This window comes from Carlito syrichta, unplaced genomic scaffold (genome assembly GCF_000164805.1).
Source record: "Carlito syrichta isolate Samal-C Ts95f unplaced genomic scaffold, Tarsius_syrichta-2.0.1 Scaffold308127, whole genome shotgun sequence".
Classification (NCBI taxonomy): domain Eukaryota; kingdom Metazoa; phylum Chordata; class Mammalia; order Primates; family Tarsiidae; genus Carlito; species Carlito syrichta.
Genome location: NW_007252223.1, coordinates 65,361 through 86,228, shown reverse-complemented (window position 1 = coordinate 86,228; position 20,868 = coordinate 65,361).

Sequence of the window (20,868 nt, the reverse complement as noted above, 5' to 3'; positions counted from 1 at the left end):
ACTGGCCACCCCTTAAGCCCCCAGTGACCGCATATCCATCCCTGACCCATACCGCGAACCATCTCTCCCTGCCAGGGACTCAATCAATTCTGAGGGCGAACAGGAGGAATCTGGTTTCAGTAGCTCAGCCCAACTTACTCCCGAGGACTAAAGCCAGAGTGAACTCCTTTCCGCAAATAACATCTCCGCCAACATCCTGGACTGGGTCCTTCACACCTCCTTCTGCTGTCCCCTTCAGCCTCCACACACATATCCTATGTGTTAAATGACATTTGTGCGAGGCGGTTGGTTTGGACTGAGGTCCTGCTCTGGGACCAGCAGACAAAACGGGTAAATAGTGTGAGCCCAGCCATGAGCTTCAGGGAATTGCAGGAGGTTTTGCATCCAGTTATCCAATGATGCTGTAGCCAGTAAAGTTACTTGTAAACCTTAGTTCCGGTTTCTACGAATACTGTCATATTACTTTGATTACCTGGATCTCTCTTAACCTGTTTTGGTTCTGAGACCTGCTCGATTCCCAGTTCATTTTTGTTTTGGTTTTCCTTTTTTGGATTTGAATTATTTTTTGTTTTTAATTGCTCAAATAAATGCTTTTGAATTCAATCAGAGAAAGCCTTTTCCACTTAACACAATTTCCTGTCTCATTTGATGGGTTAAGTTAGTTTTTTCTCTGTAGGGTGTCTTTCTTTTCCTTTCCGAGGGCTTCCACTCTGAGCATCGTCCTCCCCCTCCAATTAAGGAGTCCCCGTGGAAAGAAGACTGGTCAGTGGAGGGTTTGGAAGTGGAGGGACAGGGGCCTGGGTCTACAGTCCCGAATCCATATCCAAGTCCAGGTAAAAGGTCCCTGAAGGGTGCAGAGTGAGACTAGGGTGTGTCAGGATGCACCAGCCCTCAGCAGCCTCTCACAGGGCAGGTGTGTCTCTGCCTGTCGGCCGGAGAGGGTCCTTCCTCCTGAACCCTATTAGGGTCGCCCTGGGCTGAGGTAACGAACTTTTCAGACTGTGGTGATGCTGAGGGCTCAGCCAGGTCAAGCAAGGCTTCTCCAGGACTCCACAGGGGTGTCCAAAAGCAGCAGCAGGGACGGGGGAGGCCTTGGCCTTGTCAGGTCTCCATACAGTTTTTAACCAAGAGGAATTAAGAATATGCCCTCGTTCTGCTTTTCTTTCATGGTAATGAGAGTTTGGGGGCTCCCCCCAGGCTCCAGGAAAAGGATCATAGAGTCTGATCCAACTGCACAGAAACACAGAGCCGATAAGATGGCTTCCTTTCGAAAAACGTGCCCTTGAGAAAGTCACGGAGAAATTTACCTTTTCAAGAGGAAAGAGCACAGTCTTCCCAGATGTGGTGACCACGATCCAAGCGGCACGATCCAAGCGGTCGCCCCCTTGTTAGTGAAGGGGGAAACTGACGTGGGGGGCGGGGCCAAGGAAAGCCCAGAGCTCAATCCTACTGACGATAAGGTAGAGCAAATTTAATTTGTTTGCTCCAAAAGAAACCAGGTTTAAAGTAACATGGTGGAAACACAATTTCCAACCCATTCTCAAATTCTTTTTTTGTATCTTTTTTTGAAACATTTGCAAACTAGAGAAAAAGAAACGCAGCTGGGTGGCGTGCCTCTGGGTCGCGGCTTGGGTTCTGCGGGCTGGTGTCGGGGGTCGCCGCCGAAGCTCGCACCAGCCTGCCGGCAAGAGCGTGGCCATCCCCTCCGGCCTCTGGCTCCGGCCACAGAAGACGCTCCCGCCGCCTGGGCTCCACGTCCGGCAACCGCCCCCGCGGAGGCCATCCCGCACCCCGGCCCCCAAGGCCGACCAGGGTCACGGGTGGGCCAGCTGCTTTTCGGGGACTCCCCTCCCCGTTCATGCCACGGCGCCGGAGTCCACGGAGCCCACGGAACCCCCAGGCCTCCAGCCGGATGACCGCTTGTGGTCCAGCTCTGGGGGCGACGAGGAAGCAGCCAGGTGGCCGTCCAGCAACCTGGGCGGCCCCCACCAGCCCCAGGCCCGGAGGCGCTAGGCTGTCAGAGCCCCCTCCTCGCCCCTCCCCTGCCCAGTCCCCGCCCTCCCGCTTTCCCCTCCCATCCTGGTTCCTTCCAGCACACTAGGTGGCTGCGGCAGTCAGAGGAGCAGTTGGGTTATTTTCCATTAACACAGCCCACGCGAGCTCTCCTGATGTGCAACTGCCTCCCTGCACCAAGTGGAAAATAAACTCCAGGCAGCCAGGAGGAAAAAAAAGAAAAAAGAAAGAAAAACGAAATGAAGCTGTGTGTTCCCATGTGGCAACTTGAAACTTTTCTAGGCCTAGAAGTCTTGTTTGATTCTCTCAAAACTCAGCCAAGTTTGGGGCAAGGGGAGCTTTAGTGGATTCTTCCATGCAAGCAAGAATCGTGTCACTCTCAAAAATAATTGACATCTTATCAACATCATGAATCCTGGAGATTGTTTTTCTCATAATTGATACATAATTACAGTGTCTTGAAAAAAAACTTTCAGGTCAGTACACTCAGGAATAATAAAAATCTTTATTGTCAAAATACTGGTAGTGCTCATTTACTTTCAGACTTGCTAAATAACTCAAAATTATTTTTACTGTGCTTTTGTGAACAATGTCCCTTAATAATATTTGATTATTACTTAACTCTGAAAAGTAGAAAGACTGCAATTTATGACATTTAAGGTGGATGGGGGTATTTGAAAAATTGAATAGATGAACACTTTATTAAGAATATTAATCATACTTGCTAAAAATGCAGATTCCCAAACACTGCACATTCTTTCAGCAAGCATGATGCTTTAAGTAAAACCACCCTGCCTTAACAGAGAGAGACACTGATAACAAGGCTCACACTTTTGCTTTTTTGTGACATACTGCTGCACATGTTGCCAGTGCTCTGAGACAAACAGCATTACTGTGGGGTATAAATTTAACTCTCAATATTTTTGCTGTTAACTGGTGATATGATTGCCTATGTAGCAAATGGTAGTGAAATGACTAAAACTCTCTTAGAAATAACAAGTAGTTTCAACCAATTACATCTCGTCAACATCATGGGTCTAATATCAATCTACCCAAAATGTGCCATTTGGATATAATTCCAATTGATAAAATAGATAGCTTTACATCCTGTATGTAGGAAGGCCTTTGTCGACCTTGAGGAAAATGAAATGAAATCTTCCAGGCTAAAATGTCATGACATCTGAAGAAGTGACCATTTACACATATGTATAAAAAATATACAAATATACTTTCCCCTTTAACAAATGTCCAATTCAGTGGGTTCTAAACACACCCAACAGACGACGAGTCAACAAGGGAGCAGATTGTGTTTGCAAAATTGAGCAACGACATCAGCAGAAGGGAATCTCTTTTGAGGTGCCAAGAAAGACTGCAATAACATGGTAACAGAGAGGAGATGGAAGTGGAACTATAATAAATCTCCAGTTCTGTGATGTAGAATAACTGATGAGACCTTCTCATACAAGAGATACTGAAAGGCTTGGCCCATCAGGAAGGAAGTAAGGCATCACACACTTCTCCTGGTTAGAAACCAATTTACTTTCCTACGACCTTTATGATTGCCATGAATATAAGTAGGATGCATAAAAGGACAATTAAACAACCGGAAAACATAAAAACATTCATTAGAACATTTAGAAGAAAACTATTATGCTTTCAGTGTGAGGGGAAATATGCTTAAATTTACAAAATACAAAATGTCAGAAAAATGCTAAAATTCTACATGAAGACAGGAAATGTCACATAATATGAGAATTTACGACCATTTACAAAATGGAAGTGGATATTATTGATTCTATCAAACATAAAGCATCGGTATCTGGAATGTATAAACATAAATTCTAGTAATGCACAGACTAAGGGAAAACAATCAGAAAGCATCTAAGAAAAGAATATTGTGAGGAAACGCAGGATAAATAATGTAAGGTTGGGAATCATATTTTCTAAAATGATTTCAACATAATTAATGAAAGGCAAAGATAAAGGAATAAAATACAAATATGTACATTTCGTGGAAACCTGACACTACCAAACAGGGACACAATATGGAGAAACTGAGACTCTCCTCCAGTTTCCTGGGCGTGTGACTTGTTTAATGCTTTGTAGAACAATGTGGTGACTTGGACGAAATCAGTAAAGGCACACATGTGATTCTGCAACATTTCCACTCCTCTCTCTCTTCCCATAAGAGAAATATGCCTTAGATTGTCTATTTGTAGATGACAAATGGCAGAGAAATGGTTAAGAGCACAAATATCAGCCCACATGAGGTTCCAACGGGCAGTCAGGGCAGCCACACAAAGAAACAGAAAGGAACTGACAGAACAATGCTCATGTATCTATCTGGAGATATCTGAGGAACAATCCTCTGAGTTACAAGTGGAGATAAAAAAAAGTAGCCAGTCCAAATCATGGCGATGTAAAGGAGAATTGCAGCTTCCAGGGGCTTCCGAGAGGGAAAAGTGTGGAGTTCGTGTTCGCTGGCCACAGAGCTAAGGTTGGGGAAGATGAGAAGTTCTGAGCTGGAGGAAGGGGACGGCTGCACCTCAGGGTGAGGGGCCTGGAGGCCGAAATCCACACAGAAATTTCATTAAGGCAGCACATTTGCATTATTCATGTTTTACCACCAAAAAATGAGATATGCACAAATGTTTATTGATCTGACAGAAAATATGCATTCCTATAGTCATGTGGGTGTACATACATACTTTTAATGCTTTTGCATGGTAAATATGCAGTTAGAGTGCATTTCATGAAGAGCTGTTTACTGCTGGTCCGAGTAGGTCTCAACTGTAATCCCTGTGCTTTGTGAGACCGAGGCTGCAGAACCTTTTGAGGCCAGGAGTTAAGGACCACCCTGGGCAACAGGTCTCTACCAAAAAAAAAGAAAGAGAGAGAGTTGTTTACAGGAAATGCAAGTGCATACATTGATTAGATTAGGTCAGGTGTCCATTCACCCGCCCCAGACAGCATAAAAGCCGCCCTGCAGAGCACAGGTCTCTCTCTGCCCCTCCTCAAACGTCTGGGAGCTGCACCGTGTCCAGCAGAATTTGTTCAGCATCTGCACATCTGAGAACCTGCTGGCAGCCAGAAGGATGCCTGCATTTCAGGTGGGTTTTCCTTCTGTGGATGATCCCTCAGAAAAGTAGTAGATAAAAAATCTATAATATTGTTGTTTTAGTTGGGTGAAGAATTTACAGTTGATAACAGTATTTCTTGGAGCAGAGACTGACAAAATACTTCAGTCTTAGTGTCAATTATGAAACAAAGCCTAAAATACAAAGGAAATCTGTGCCAGCATTCCGACTTTGTGGTGAAGTAGATAAACAGTTTTGGAGACATGTTGACTATGGTTTTGGACATGTCTGCTCTAAATATTTCATTTGTTCATCCTTAGATCTAATCCATTCGTTTTGCATTTATCAAAGACTTTAGTATGATGTTGAAGAGAAAACAGTAAATAAAACAGAACAGATCCTTAACTCCCAGTGTAACAGGGAGGAAAACAAATTTTCTATGGAAGTTTGTGTTTGAAAATTGCCTATTTTAGAATCAAAAGTGGCAAGTCAAAGCTTAATTTTAAAAAGCACACTTATTCCCGATTTTCAAGTACATATGTCAGAGTTATATATACAATTCCCCATACCTTTGATTATTTTGCAAGTCTGGGGAGATACTGTCTTTCATTTCCCTAATGGAATGAGTTGTGATAGACCACATAAGTCATTCAAGGTTTAAATCAAAATTTACTATAAATAAGCCAAGTGTCCTAAGGCACAGTCCTGTCCTTAGACTAGGATATCATGGCAGACGATGAAGGAACTGGGAATAAACAACCTTGCGAACAATGGGTTTGTCTAATTAACAGTGAGGATTCCTCACGACCACATCAGGAAGAAATTGCAAGAGGAATGATTATTTTTGTGTGAATATGAATTTTCTAACGTTATTTTCCGTTCTCAGGGAATCCAAGATCATCGCCTCCGGAGGGTGGAGGTGAACCTGCGAAAGATGAGGACGGCAGGTCGCGACCCACAGCACCAGAACAGGCCGATCATCAAAACCCAGACCCCAAAGAGGCAGCAGAGGGGACCCGTGGGGCCGAGGGTTCCCCCAACCATCGAGGAGGACCCCAGGGTGAGTGGAGGCATGGCTCCATTGGGAAACAGGGGGTGACAGGAGACTCAGGGACTGGGCTTGGCCACGGAACATCTTGCCCCAAAACCCAGGTTTCCTTTCCTTCCAAGCAAGTCCTGTCTTGAGAGCTCCCCAGGGGCAGGCAGGTCCCTTCAGAGTCCCTGGGGAGTGACCCCCTTCCAGTCAGCGTCGTGTGTAGCCGGGTTTCGTTCTGTGGTTGAACTTGATTCTTTATCCTCACCCTGAGCTCCTTGGGCCTTCCTCCCTGGCACACTTCCCTTCCACGGACTTTAGGAAGGAACAGATTCTCTTGTCTATCCCAGCACTGAATGGGCTGCATGTCTATGTTCCCTCCCTACGAGCCATATTTCCGTCTGAATTGAACTCTGTCTCTGTACTGCCCTTTGAAAGCTGCATGTGATGTGTTCCAGTTCACTGATGACTCTTTTTCACCCCCAGGTGAAGTGTAAGGACTGTGGGGCCTTCGGACACACGGCCAGAAGCCGAAGGTGCCCCCTGAAGTCCTGGGCTGGATCCCTGGCCCCTCAGCCCTTGGGCTCCAGGAAGGGGAAGGAGAACCTGGAACTCAGGAAGCACCAGAATCTCCAGAACCCAGGACTCATGAACAAGGACAAGAGAGAGGACCAGAGACTAAGGTAAGTGAGGTGAGAGGCTGTGACCCCTCCCTGGGCACCACGCCCTAAGGAAGGGGTGTCTCCGCCTCCCACCAAGTGCACACCCACCCCCAGGTGAGGACAGGGTAACTGGAGAGAAATAGACACAAGCTCCACACCCTCCAGGGTTCCCCACCCAGGAGTTCATTCGATTTCTAAAGATTCACGAAAAAAAAAAAATTTCACGAAAGTGTGGGGCCAGGACAATTCTGGATTTTATACATGATAGAAAGTCCTTCATGGAAAAGCTGAAGCGCTGCCTGGAATAGAGGAAGGATTTGACAGGAGGGAAGGCGGAGAATTAGAAAGCTCTTGAGACTTGAAACCCTGCTTCACCAACTCTAAATAGAACAGGGTCTGACCAGGTTTCTCTCAGCTTTAGACAGGAATTCAGGGTGTATCAACTTATCCCTGTTTGTTCTGCAGGCAAGAAGCGCAAGAGGGAAAGGCGCCACCCCAGAAATGTCCCAGGAAACCCCCAGAGAGGCAGCTGCACGATGGCAAGAAACTGTTGGAATCCTGTGGCTGTCTCAGGGTGAGTGTAGCCCTGGTTCCCTGCTCCTGGCTCTCCTGGGAAACCAGGTGTGTTTCATTACAGGCCCCTTCTGTGTGAAGCACCTGGGAAAACAAAATGTCTCGTTTTCTCAGTGACAGGTTGTTCCACATCCTTTCAAGCCCATTGAATGTCAGTTTGTGCACATCTCAAGGGCTGTTTTAACATTGTTTTTGTAAAATCACCTCTACACTTTGCTTTCCAATTGGCTATTGGAGGCTTGTGGAAATTGTTAAATCTGAAGCCTCCAAAAGGTAGAATCTCACAGGATCATGCAAATTGAGGAGATAAATATTTCCAAATTGTCAGCAAATCTCCTTAGCCATCAGGCTGACAGCTTGAGAGCATTAGCCAGTTAAACTCCATACAAGTGTGGACGGAAGTGTTTTCCTCAACTTAGCAAGCCAGAGACAATACTCAGAACAGTTATGATCTCCTTTAAAACAGGAATATACTGAGTTCATATTTTAACGTGTGCAATACTGTCGTCACTGAGGTTGATTATCCAAGCACATGGAAAGGCCTGCTGGTCCTACTTCCCTTGCTGTATTCCATGTTATATGCTCCTCATCCTTTTATGTGATTGATTTTCATTTTCTCTTGGGGGAGAGTAATTTCTCACGTGTGTGTTTTCTTTTCCTGCAGATTCCAAGCAGGCCAGTGCCCGTCCACACAACCAAAGAGCGGCCAGGCCCAGACCTTGTTCTTGCTACTCGGCCACCAGTCAAGAGATCTGACGAGAGCTCCCTCTGCCAATCAGTGTCTCCCCTCAAAAGACCTGGGCTCGGCTCCTGTTCCAGTATTGGGCCAGACCAAGGACAGGCTCTGGGTGTCACTGACACCAGTGCACTCAAGCTCTGGGGCCAGGATCCTCTTCTCTCCATGACGCTGACAGACAACAGGCCGAAAGCTTGCACCCCTGAAGTCCCCCAGCCTGTCTCCAGGACCCTTGCACTCGGCCAGGTCCTCCACTCCCAGGCACAGGCCGAGTGTCCTGATGTGATGTCCCAGCACTCCCCATCTCCTGCCACCCTCGGCGTCGGTCAATATTCTAGTCTCAGCTTCAGGACATCAGTCAAGAGATCTTCCCACATCCCCATCCACAATTGCCAGAATCCCCCAAAGAAACCAAGACTCGGCTCGTTCCAGACTCCACAGAAGAGCATTCAGAGGCCGGAACTGGGATCTCTGCCACCTCTCCAGTCTCTGCCAAGTACAGCTGGACTTGGACCAGCAGTGTCACTACAAGAGATCAGGAGAAGTCCATCCCAGGTGCTCAGCACTCACCAGCAGCCCGCACACGACAGACCTCTCCCGCATCCTCTCCAGGCCTGCACCGTGTCCCCTCACCCGTCACCCAGCCCTGGTCCTGGCCAGCCCCTCAGAATGGTCTTCAGGAGATTGGACAACAGCTGGTGGAGCTCCCGGTTCGTGACGGTTCCCTCATCCCACCCTCCTGAGAAGCCAGCCTGTCCTGTCCAGAGCCCTCACGTCCTAGGGAAGTCTGAGGGACGCTGTCCCCATGTCGCTGTGAGCGTCTTGTATGAAGACCTTCAGGTTTCCTCCTCCTCTGAGGACAGTGACTGGGAGTGAGGCACCCGCTGAGAGGGGACTTGGTGGGGACTGTTGGGCAGGGAGGGAGAGAGAAGGGAGTGGCTTTTTTTGACGACTCAAAACTTTTCCATCTGTGAAGCTTGTGCCAATGGTGGCACCCAGATAATGCTGGGGGAAAACACACTGCCTATTTGAATTGTGTAAAGTCCAATTATATTTAGAATGAGTCTTATTAAACCTGGAATGCAAGGGATTTGGGAATAAAATTAGTTGTGTAAGAAACTTAGGAATATGCAGAAGTCATTTCCAAACTGATTTACATGGAAAACTGTTCCCTTGATTTGCGACTGTCTAAATAACTGAATTCAGGCAAAATTGAGTAATCTCTGGGATCTGCATTTTATAATCTACGCCCTTCTCTGAGGGGAGTGTTTTTTGACTCTGGTATTCCTTCAATGGAAACTACTAAAGGCATGTTTCTTAGTCTTGTACATTATGTCACTGTGAGCATGTGTTTTTAAGCTTGTTTCAATGACAATAAAAGTCCCATACCTGTGACATTTTGTGTCGTATCTATTGACTCCTTAGCCAAGCAAATCATTTACAAGTACTTTTATTTATTATCACTTATTTGTCCAGGGTAGGGAGGACTTTGGGAGTCCCATGGGATTTTTTGTGAAATTCACCAATGTAGGCGTAACTCAGCATCATTGCATCAAATGTATGTATTCACAAACTGTCATTTTCAGCCTGGCTTTCTTGACTTTGAAATATGCACTTAAGATTCATCCGTGTCTTTATGTTGTTGGATAGTGCAGTGCTCTTCCCTTCTGAGCAGCTTTTGGTTTTGGGTTGCACTGAGTTGGGTGTCCACTTACTTACTGAGTCATCTGGACTTGTCCTAGTTGGTGACCATTGCAAGAAAGCTGCTGCCGCAGCTTGGCGGCTCGTGCATGTAGCCTCAGCACTTTGGGAGGTGGAGGCGAGAGGACTGCCTGAGCCCGCAGGATCGAGACCAGCCTGGGCAACTTGGAGAGACCTCGTCTCTACAAAAAAACAAAAAATTAGCCAGGCATGGTGGCATGCACCTGAAGCTACTTGGAAGGCTGAAGTGGAAGGATCACCTGAACCCGGTACTTCGAGGCTGCGGTGGCCAGGAGCGTGCCCCAGCCCTCCAGCCTGGGTGACAGAGTGTGATTCCAACTCAAAAAATTAAATTAAATTAAATTAAGCTGCTGTTCATAATGGCTTGCTAATTTGGGTGAGGACATAGATCTTCAGACCTACTGGGGAAATACCAAGGAACATGATGGCTGGATCATATGGTAAGGCCATGTGCAGCATTGTAAGAAACTGGCAAACTGCCTTAAAACGATACGTGCCATGTATGCATTTCCACCAGGCGTGCTGTTGGTTCTTCATGCCTGAGTGTCCCCCACTCTTTCCTGCCTTGGTCCCAGGCTGCCCTCCCAGCGCTCTGCTCCTTGCCCCCAGGCTCGGCTTCATCGTGTTCTCTCTCCTTCCCCCTCAGACTCCCAGGTGATCCACCCATTCCCTGCTCTGGCATCGCCACTCTCTTCTCGTGTCCCTGTCATCTCCTGCCTTGGCTTCCCTCTGTCATCAGCCCTCACTGAGCTCGCTCAGGCTGGCTCTCCTGCTCTGGTCCCTCCCTCCGTCTGCCCAACCTTTCCTTGAGTCAGGACCTCAGTCCCCACCCCACATCAGTGAGTCTCAGGAAACAACCCTTGCCTCACCCCACCACAGGTCAGTTTCCCCTCCCTCCCTTTTCCCCTGCGAGGCGGGCCTTCCTCACCTTTCCTGGCCTGCCTGCTGCCCACCCTCTGTTCTCTGGACTCCCGGGTGTTCTGGCTTTACACAACACAGCCTTTGTCCGTGCGAGCACCCTCCCCTCTACCTGGGACTCCCGACCCCAGGAACCCCTCGTCTCCTCATAACCACACCTGCCTCACCCTCAACCACGTGGCCTCCAGGACTAGACGTTCTCATCAGCTCCATCACCACCACTGGTGCAAACTCTCCCCTTCCCCTCTGGCCCGTGGTTTTCCTCCTCTGTCTTGGACTCTGACCCTTTGGAAACACCAGGAGTTGAGGTGACTGGCCACCCCCTAAGCACCCAGAGATCGCGCGTCCATCCCTGACCCACATTGTGAACCATCTCTCCCCTTCGGGGACTCAATCAATTCTGAGGGTGAACAGGAGGAATCTGGTTTCAGTAGCTCTGCCCAACTTTTTCGTACTCCTGAGGACTCAAAGCCAGGAGTCATTTCCTTTCCCAAGATAAAGCCTCAGCCAACATCCGGGACTGGACTCCTCACACCTCCTCCCACCCCCTTCAGCCTCCACACAAATATCCCAAGTGTTAAATGACATTTGTGCGAGTTGGTTGGTTCGGACTGGGCTCCTGCTCTGGGACCAACAGACAAAACGGGTACACAGTGTGAGCCCAGCCATGAGCTTCAGGGAATTGCAGGAGGTTTTGCATCCAGTTATCCAATGAGGCTGTAGCCAGTAAAGTGGCCTGTGAACCCTACTTCCGGTTTCTACAAATACTGTCATATTACTTTGATTAGCTGGATCTCTGTTAACCTATTTTGGTTCTGAGAACTGCTCGATTCCCAGGTCATTTTTGTTTTGGCTTTCCTTCTTGGGTTTTGACTTTTTTGATTGTTTTTAATTGCCTGAATAAACTCTTTTGAACTTAGTCAATGAAAGTTTTTTCTATTCCACACAATTCTCTATTTCATGCAGGTATTTAGTCAATTTTGTCTCTACAGAGAGTGTCTTTCCTTTTCTTTCTGATGGTTTCTACTCTAAACACAGTCCTCCCCCTCCATTTGAAAAAGTCACTATGGAAGGGGGACAGGTGAGTGGAGGTAGTGGAAGGAGAGGCATAGGAGCCTGGGCCTTCAGGCCTGATTCCATGTCCAAGTTCAAGTGAAAGGTCACTGGAGAGTACAGAGTAAGATTAGGGTGTGTCGGGATATACCAGCCCTTAGCAGCCTCTCACAGGGCAGATGTGTCTCTGCCTATCGGTCAGAAGAATCTCCTCTCCTGACACCCTGTTAGGGTCCTCCTTGGACTGAGGTAAGAGATGTTTCAGGCTGTGGTGATGCTGAGGGCTCAGCCAGGTCAAGCAAGGCTTCTCCAGGACTCCACAGGGGTGTCCAAAAGCAGCAGCAGGGACGGGGGAGGACTTGGCCTTGTCAGGTCTCCATACAGTTTTTAACCAAGAGGAATTGAGAATATGCCCTGGTTCTGCTTTTCTTTCATGATAATGAGAGTTTGGGGGCTCCCCACCAGGAAAAGGATCGTAGAGTCTGATCCAACTGCAAAGAAACACAGAGCCGATAAGATGGCTTCCTTTCGAAAATGTGCCCTTGAGAAAGTCACAGAGAAATTCACCTTTTCAAGAGGAAAGAGCACAGTCTTCCCAGATGTGGTGACCACGATCCAAGCGGCAGGCTCTGCAGGTGGTCGCCCCCTTGTCAGTGAAGGGGGAAACTCTGATGTGGTGGATGGTGCTGAAGGAAAGCCCAGAGCTCAATCCTACTGATGGATGCATAGATTTAATTTGTTTACTCCAAAAGAAACCAGGCTTAAAATAACTTGTTGGAAGCAGAATTTCTATGTAATTCTCAAATGCTTTGTTTTATCCTAATTTCCTTGTCTGAAATGTTGCAAAGTTAGAGAAAATGAAATAAATGTCTCCATGAGACAGCTTAAACATTTTCCAGACTTAGAAGTCTTGTGTAATCCATTCAAAACTCAGTCAAGTTTGGGGGCCGGGGTGTTTAGCTGGATTCTTCAATGCCAAGCAAGCATCATGTCACTCCTCTCAAAAATAATTCACATCTCATCAACATCATGAATACTAGAGACTGTTTTTCTCACAATTAATAAATAATTATAATGCCACTAAAGCTTTCTGGTCGTGTAAGATTAATAAAAATCTTTACTGTAAAAATATTCGTAGTGTCCATTTACTTTTCAAACCTGCTAATTCAAAATTATTTTCACTGTTTTTGGTGAACCATGTTCTAAATAATATCCTTTAATTATATTTGATTATTATTTAACTCTTAAAACTAGAAAGACTACAGTTCATAACATTTACATGTTTGGGGGAATATGACAAACTGATCGATGAACATTTTAATTATTAAAAATAAAAAAATGCTGATTACCGAACACTGTACATTCTTTCACCAAGCAAGATGCTTTCCATGAAACCACCAGGCCGCTAAAGAGAGAGAAACTCATAATGAGGCCCACACGTTTGCCTCTTTGTGAAATAGTGCTACACACACGTTGCCAGTGCTCCAAGACAAGCAGTGTCACTGCAGGCTATAAAATAAAATCTCAACAGTTTTGCTATTCGCTGGCGATATGATTGTCTATGCAACAAATGTCAGTGAAATGACTGAAAAACTCTTTGAAATAACAGTTGGTTTTAACAAATTACTGGGCCTAATATCAATCTACCCAAAATATACCACTCGGATATCATTTGAGAAGATTAAAATACATAGCTTTACATCTTGGATCTAAGTAAGTCTGCGTCAAGTTTGAAGAAAAAGATATGAACTCTTCCAGGTTAAAATGATATGACATCTAAAGAAGTGACCATTTAAATTTATATTTGTGATTTGGAAAAAAAAAATCACAAATATATGCAGTTCCCCTTTTATTAATGTGCAGTCCAGTAGATCCCAAACAAAGATCCAACAGATTTTATCTTGGTAGATGAGAAGGACAAGGGAGCCAAATTGTGTACACAAAATTGAGTCATTACATCAGCAGAAGGGATTCACCAGCAAGGTGCCAACAAATACTGCACTCACATAGTAACACAGAGAAGGTGGAAATGGAACTATAGTAAACCTCAATTCACTTATATAGAATAACTGAACAGACCTGCTCATACAATCAATACTGAAAGTCCTTACCATCAGTTCATCAGTTAGGAAATAAAGCAGCACACATTTACCCTGGTTAGAAATGGATATAATTTCCCCTTTACTTTTTTTTTTTTGAGCAGCAATCTCACTCTGTCACCCAGGCTGGAGGGCAGTGGCACACTCACAGCCACCGCAGCCTTGACCTGCTGGACTCTGGCTATCCTTCTGCCTCAGCCTTCCAAGTAGCCAGAACTACAGGTGTGTGCCACCACGCCCAGCTGATTTTTTGATTTATTGCAGAGACGAGGCCTCACCAAATTGCCCGGGCTGGTCTTGAGCTCCTGGGCTCAGGCAATCCTCTCGCTTCGGCCTCCCAAAGTGCTGAGGTTATAGGCGTGAGCCACGGCGCCTGGCCCCCCTGACTTTTAAGATTGCCATGAATATAAGCGGATGCACAGAAGGAGAAGCAAACAACTGGAAAATGTGATATCACTCGTTAGAACACTAAGAATAAAATTACGATGGTTTCAGTGAAAGGAGAAACATGCTTAAATTTATAAAACATGAAATGTAAGAAACATTAAAACTAACTACATGAAAGGCAGTAAATGTTGCATAATATGAGAATTTATGACCATTTAAAAAATGGGAGAGGGTATCTATGATTATATCACCTATAAAGTATCAGTATCTGGAATACATGAACATAAATGCTGGTAACAGAAAAACTAAAGGAAAATAACCAGAAAAGTATCTAAGAAAAGAACATGGTGAGGAAATTCAAGAGAAGTAACATAAGGTTGGGAATAATATTTTCTGAACTGCTTCTTTCATAATTCATGAAACAAATGAAATAAGAACAAAGTCCAAATAGACACAATTCACAGAAACCAGACACTACAGAAAGGAGAAACAATACTGAGAAACTGAGACTCTTCTCCAGGGTGAAGGACCTGGGAGAACTAAATGTCTTGTTTTCTCAGTATCAGGCAGTTAAATGTCCTTTCAGGCCCATTTGATTCCAGTTTATGAACATCTCAGGGGCTGTTCTAAAATTTTCTTTGTTTTTGTAAAATCATGTCTATGTCTGTTTATAATTTGCTATTGGTGGCTTGTGGACATTGTTAAATCAGAAGCCTTCAAAATGTAGAATCCGACATGCAGAGTCATGCATCTTTACGACAGATAAATATTCCCAAATTGTCATCAAAACTTCTCAGGCATCAGGTTGCCATCATGAGAGCATTTGCCCGTTACACTCCCTACAAGTGTGGACGGAAGTGCTTTTCTCAACTAACAAACCAGAGACAGTACTTACAACGGTTATATTTTCCTATTTAATATAGGAATATATCAAGTGAATGCTTTATTTATTTATTTTTCAACTTTAAAATTTTTTAATTTTAAAACTGTGGTGCACACATATATTTATCGCAGCATTGTTCACAATAGCAAGAACATAGAGCGAATGTTTTAATGTGTGTGGCAATGATCTTCACTAAGGTTTGGTACCCATGCACATTTAATCACCTACTGGTCCTAATTCCTTGTTCGACTTCCCGTTGTATGCTCCTCGTCTTTTCATGTGTTTGATTTTCATTTTCACTTGGTGGTGAGGAATTCCTAATGCGTGTGTTTTCTGTTTCTTTAAATTCCAAGCAAGCCAGTGCCCGTTCACACAACTTATAAGTGGCCACTCCCAGACCCTTTTCTTACTAATTGGCCACCAGTCAAGAAATCTGACATGAGCTCCATCTGCCAATCAGTGTCTCCCATCAAAAGACCTGGGCTCAGCTTCTGCTCTAGTTTCGGGCCAAATCAAGGACAGGCTTGATTTGGGTATCAAGCCTGATTTGGGTATCACTGACAGCCCCCAGAGTGCACTCAAGCTCTGTGGCCAGGACCCTCTTCTCTCCGTGATGCTGACAGACAACATGCCTAGTGCTTGCTTCACTGAGGTTCCCCAGCCTGTCTCCAGGACCCTTGCACTCGGCCAGGCCCTCAACTCCCAGGCACAAGCCAAGTGTCCTGATGTGATGTCACAGCACTTCCCACCACCTGTCACCCACAGTCCAGGTCAAGATTCTAATGTCAGCTTCAGGACATCAGTTAAGAGATCTCCCCAGATCCCCATCCACAATTGCTAGAATGCCCCAAAGAAGCCAAGACTCGGCCCATTCCAGATCCCACAGAAGAACATTCAGAGACCAGGGGTGGGAACTCTGCTGATTCTCCAGTCTCTGTCAAGCGCAACTGGACTTGGGCCAACAGTGTCACTGCAAGCGATCAGGAGAAGTACATCCCAGGTGCCCAGCACTCACCAGCAGCCCGCACACGACAGACCTCTCCCGCATCCTCTCCAGGCCTGCACCGTGTTCCCTCACCCGTCACCCAGCCTTGGTCCAGGCCAGCCCCTCAGAATGGTCTTCAGGAGATTGGACAACAGCTGGTGGAGCTCCAGGTTGGTGACGGTTCCCTCATCCCACCCTCCTGAGAAGATAACCTCTCTTGCTCAGAGCTCTCACTTCTTGGAGAAGTCTGAGGGACACTGTCCTCATTTCTCTGTGAGTGTCTTCTAAGAAGACCTTCAGGTTTCCTCCTCCTTTGAGGAGAGTGACTGGGAGTGAGACAATGGGTGCAAGGGAGGACCGGGCCTCTTGCTTCTGGGACTTGGTGGGGACTGTTGGGCAGTGGAGGCCATAGAGAAGGGAGCAGTTTTTTCTGGTGAATCAGAACTTTTTCATCTGTAAAATTTATGCCAATGGTGGTACCCAGATAATGCCGGGAACAGACAAAGTCACTGCCTACTTGAATTGTGTAAAATCCAATTGTTTTTAGAATGAGTCTTATTAAACCTGGAATACAAAGGGTTTGGGAATAAAATTAGTTGTGTAAGAAACTGCGGAATATGCAGTAGTAATTTGTAAACTGTGATTTACATGGAAACCTGTTCACTTCGTTTGTATTTGTTATCCAAGTAACTGAATTTAGGAAAGATTGAGTAATCCCTGGGATCTGCAATTTATACTGTATGCCCTTCCCCGATGGGAGTGTTTTTGACTCTATGGAAGTCTTTCAATGGAAATCACTATGGGCATGTTTCTTAGCCTTGTATATTGTGGTATGTCATTTTAAATTATGCTTTTAAATTTGTTTGAATGGTAATAAAATTCTCATATCCATGACATTTTGTATCGTATTTCGACTCTTTAGCAAAGCAGACCATTTCCAAGTATTTCTATTCATTAGTGTCTATTTATTTAGAGTAAAGAGAACCTCAGGAGGACCATGGGGTTTTCAGAAATTCACAAGTGTAGGCATTATTCAGCATCATTGCATCACATTATACATATACTGGAATAATTTCTAGGATGCTGGTACTTGTTTAAAAAAAAAAAAGCTGGTGATCTTACTGGGAAACCAGGCCATTTATTTAGCAACACACTGATCTGAAACTTTAATGAACTTAGAAATCTCTTGGAGATTCAGGGCTCAAATCTATGAAATTATGAATCTGACAATGCAGGAATCTTGGTAATGCTTATGTTGGTCCCATAGAACTCTTTTTTTAAACATTTAAGCAGGATTTATCTAGAGGACAGAAAAGCTCCTACAGTAGGAGGGGACCTGAAGGGGTGGTCCACAGACTCCTCTTTCTAGTGGCACTAAACTCAGGAAAGCAACCTCAGCACGCAGGTCCCTTACGACCAGCCATCACTTCTCAATACTAGCACTCTCGTTTCCCCCAGAAAATCACCTATTGCCTCCTCAAAAGAACACTCATTTGCAGATCCTTAGTAGTCTCAGAGAAATAGAGCCTGAATATGTAAGAAAAAAAGTTAGTCACAGAAAAAATTCATTTCTCATACTTCAGATATAATCTACAGGAAATTTGTGCAGACAGTGCGGACATTTGCCATAAACTCCACACCTTGTTTTTCCTCTTTTTACCGTCATATGTTACTATGATATTTCTCACAATTTATGAACAAGTATTGATACATTATTATGAACCAAAGTCCCGTTTTTATTTACATCCACTAGGTTCACAATTCTGGTCAGCACGCCATCCAGCACACCACATCATATTTGGTCCTCCCACCTCCATAGGCTCTTCTCAGCTGTGACATTTTCTCAGACTTTTCTTGTTTTTGACGAACGTGGTGGTTTTGAGGTTTATCCGTCAGGTTTGCCTGATTTTTGTCTGTTTTCATTAGACGGGGGGTTTGCATCTTTGAGAGGAAAACCACAGAGGTAAATTCTCATTTTCCTCACTTGATATCAAGGAGACATGCGCTCACGATGACTTATAGCTGTTCATCTGAGTGTAGAATACCAGTGTAGGGAGTATCAGTCATGCTTTTCCACTGGGAACTTACTTATCTTCTGCTGTCTATGTTGTATGTACTCTTTTGGAATAAAATCACCCGGTGCAGTGGCTTTCCTGCTGTCTATGTTGCATGTTACTCTTTGAAATCAAGTCACTCTCTGCGGCCAAGAGATAAGGAGCTGGAAATATGTTCCACCTCCCTTGATGGTTGAAGGCCTACATCACTTACTTGGAACTTTTCTGTCTGAGAAATGCTTACTTTTTCCTATTTTTTTATTCAATGATTTATTTACGCCAGTATAAATAAATATAGACTCTACTTTAAGTTATAACAAAATTCGACTTTATTTTCGTGTGCACAGCATTCTAGCTCTGGGCATTGGCTGATCCTCATTTTGGCGCCTGCTTTCTTGTCACTTAGCCCCATCTCAGTTTTTCCCTTGTTTTTGCTCAGTATGCTACATCAATTTTGAGATTTTAAGACTCTCCTGGATCTTCCTGTATATTTCTTGCACCAATCCTAGTATTGGCAATTTCTCCAAAGAGCCCTGATTCATTTTACTGAAAACGTACTGAAAAACCAGACCTTGGAACTAAACTGTAAATTGCTATTTTGGTGTCATTGTTTCCTGGCCCTCTAAGTTGATAACGTGAGAAAATACATCTAGAGAGCACTTAAAGGATACGAGTTAATGTGCATAGGTTATATGCAAATACGACACCATTTAATATAGGGACCTGAGCATCCACGAATTTTGATATCAGCACGGGCCCTTCCTAGAACAAATTCCCCACGGCTGCTGAGAAATGATTGCATACAAGAAACACATAGAGAACAATGATCCTACCAAATTAATGAATATGCTATAGTCGAAATTAAATCTCACTATTATAAAATCCTTACTTGATTTAGGCTGAATCGACAGGTGGAGCAGGGTCCCAGGAGGGTAAGGTAAGGACCTTCCCTGTTTTTCCTTAAGACCCCCCTGCTTGGAAACCAGGGTCATAGCCCATGAACCCATTTAGCTCCAGCTACTTGGAAAGGCTGAGGTGGAAGGATCACCTGAGCCCAGCAGGTTGAAGCTGCAGTGGCTGTGAGCAGCATGCCACTGCACTCCAGCCTGGGTGACAAAGTGAGACTGTCTAAAAAAAGAAAAGTTCACAGAAGATCATTCATTTCTCATACTTCAGTAAAAACCGTCCTACCACCGGGCTCGGGGGCTCAGCCTGTAATCCCACGCCTTTGGGAGGCTGAGGTGAGTGGATTGCCTGAGCCCGCGGGTTCGAGACCCGCCTGGGCAGGCGAGACCTCATCTCTACAATAAATCACAAAATTAGCCAGGCATGGTAGCGCGCGCCTGTAATTCTGGCTACTCGGAAGGCTGAGGAGGAAGGATCGCCGGAGCCCAGCAGTTTCGAGGCTGCAGTGGCCAGGAGCAGCCAGTGCACTCCAGTCTGGGTGACAGAGTGAGACTCCATCTCAAAAAAAAAAAAACAAAACCGTCCTACCTTGACCTACTATCCACAGAAAATGCTTGAAAAAATGAGCAAAATCTTTACTTTTGTTGTTTTTAGGTTATCTAAAGTTTAAATTCAACCACTGCTATTGGCAACATTTACTTCTATTAAATACATAGTTAATTGAGAGACTTCCCCTATTTGTAAGTGGTCTGTGCTTGACTTTTCAGCAGTAAGATAATATGTATTATATGCAGAATATAGGGTTGTCTGTGGTGAACCTAACCATAAAAACGCATGTTGAGTAGCATTTATCAGGCTGTGGTGGAGATTCAGCTCCCTAATGGGGTCTGCCTACAGGAGGAAAGGGGACGTCAGTGTCAACCAAGTTGCCCAGATCCATCCTGATGATGCCAGATGTCGCCGGATGCTCAGTTTCCCCTGAGGTCCCTCCGACGTCAGCGAGGGAGACACGAAAGAGCACTGTTGGGTGGCCCTGCCACTCACTACCCTTTCCAGGACCGGGGCTGCTGGGCGTGTGAGGAAGACGTAACCCACCCTCCAACAGTGAGCCTGTAACAACACAAGGCCCACCACGTGGACTGTTCACTACCGCATGGCATCACCCTGTTCAGCCTTACCGATGCGGGGTGGGGGTGAGGGTCAGCTCCCTACTCAGCCTGACGCTACCCTGGTAAGGGAATTGGAGCCTAACCCCAGCCTGGCAGGGGCATTGAAGCACCACCCGCTTCCGCCCTGGAGAGAATGCAAGATCAGCTCCCTGCTCAAGGAACCAGAGCACCTTTTGAGTTTATCAGGTGACAACAGAAAGAAGCTCAGGTCTGTTTTTCCTGTGCCCATTGTGGGCACCAGGTTGAAGGCGTCTGCAGTTTCTCCTCCTTGAGACATAGCAATAAAGAAAGAAACCCAGGGAACTCGCCGTTGTGCTGTTCCCAAGCCCCTAGGTGGTTCCCAGTCCTCTTGCCACCTCTTGGCCTGGGTGTGTGTATTTCCAAAAGTGTGCCTATTCAGAGAAAGGCTCTGGTAGAAATGGGATGCTCCCACTTGCTCTCCCACCTGGCCAGGAACTTCCCGACCCCAGCCACTCGTGTCCGGGAATGTAACCCTCACGTCTACCGCCATGTCCCCGCCCTCCAGGGAATGGGACAGGAAACGCCTGTGAAACAACACGCGCCGCGGCTTTTCTCGGCCGGGGTCCCGGTGGCCGGG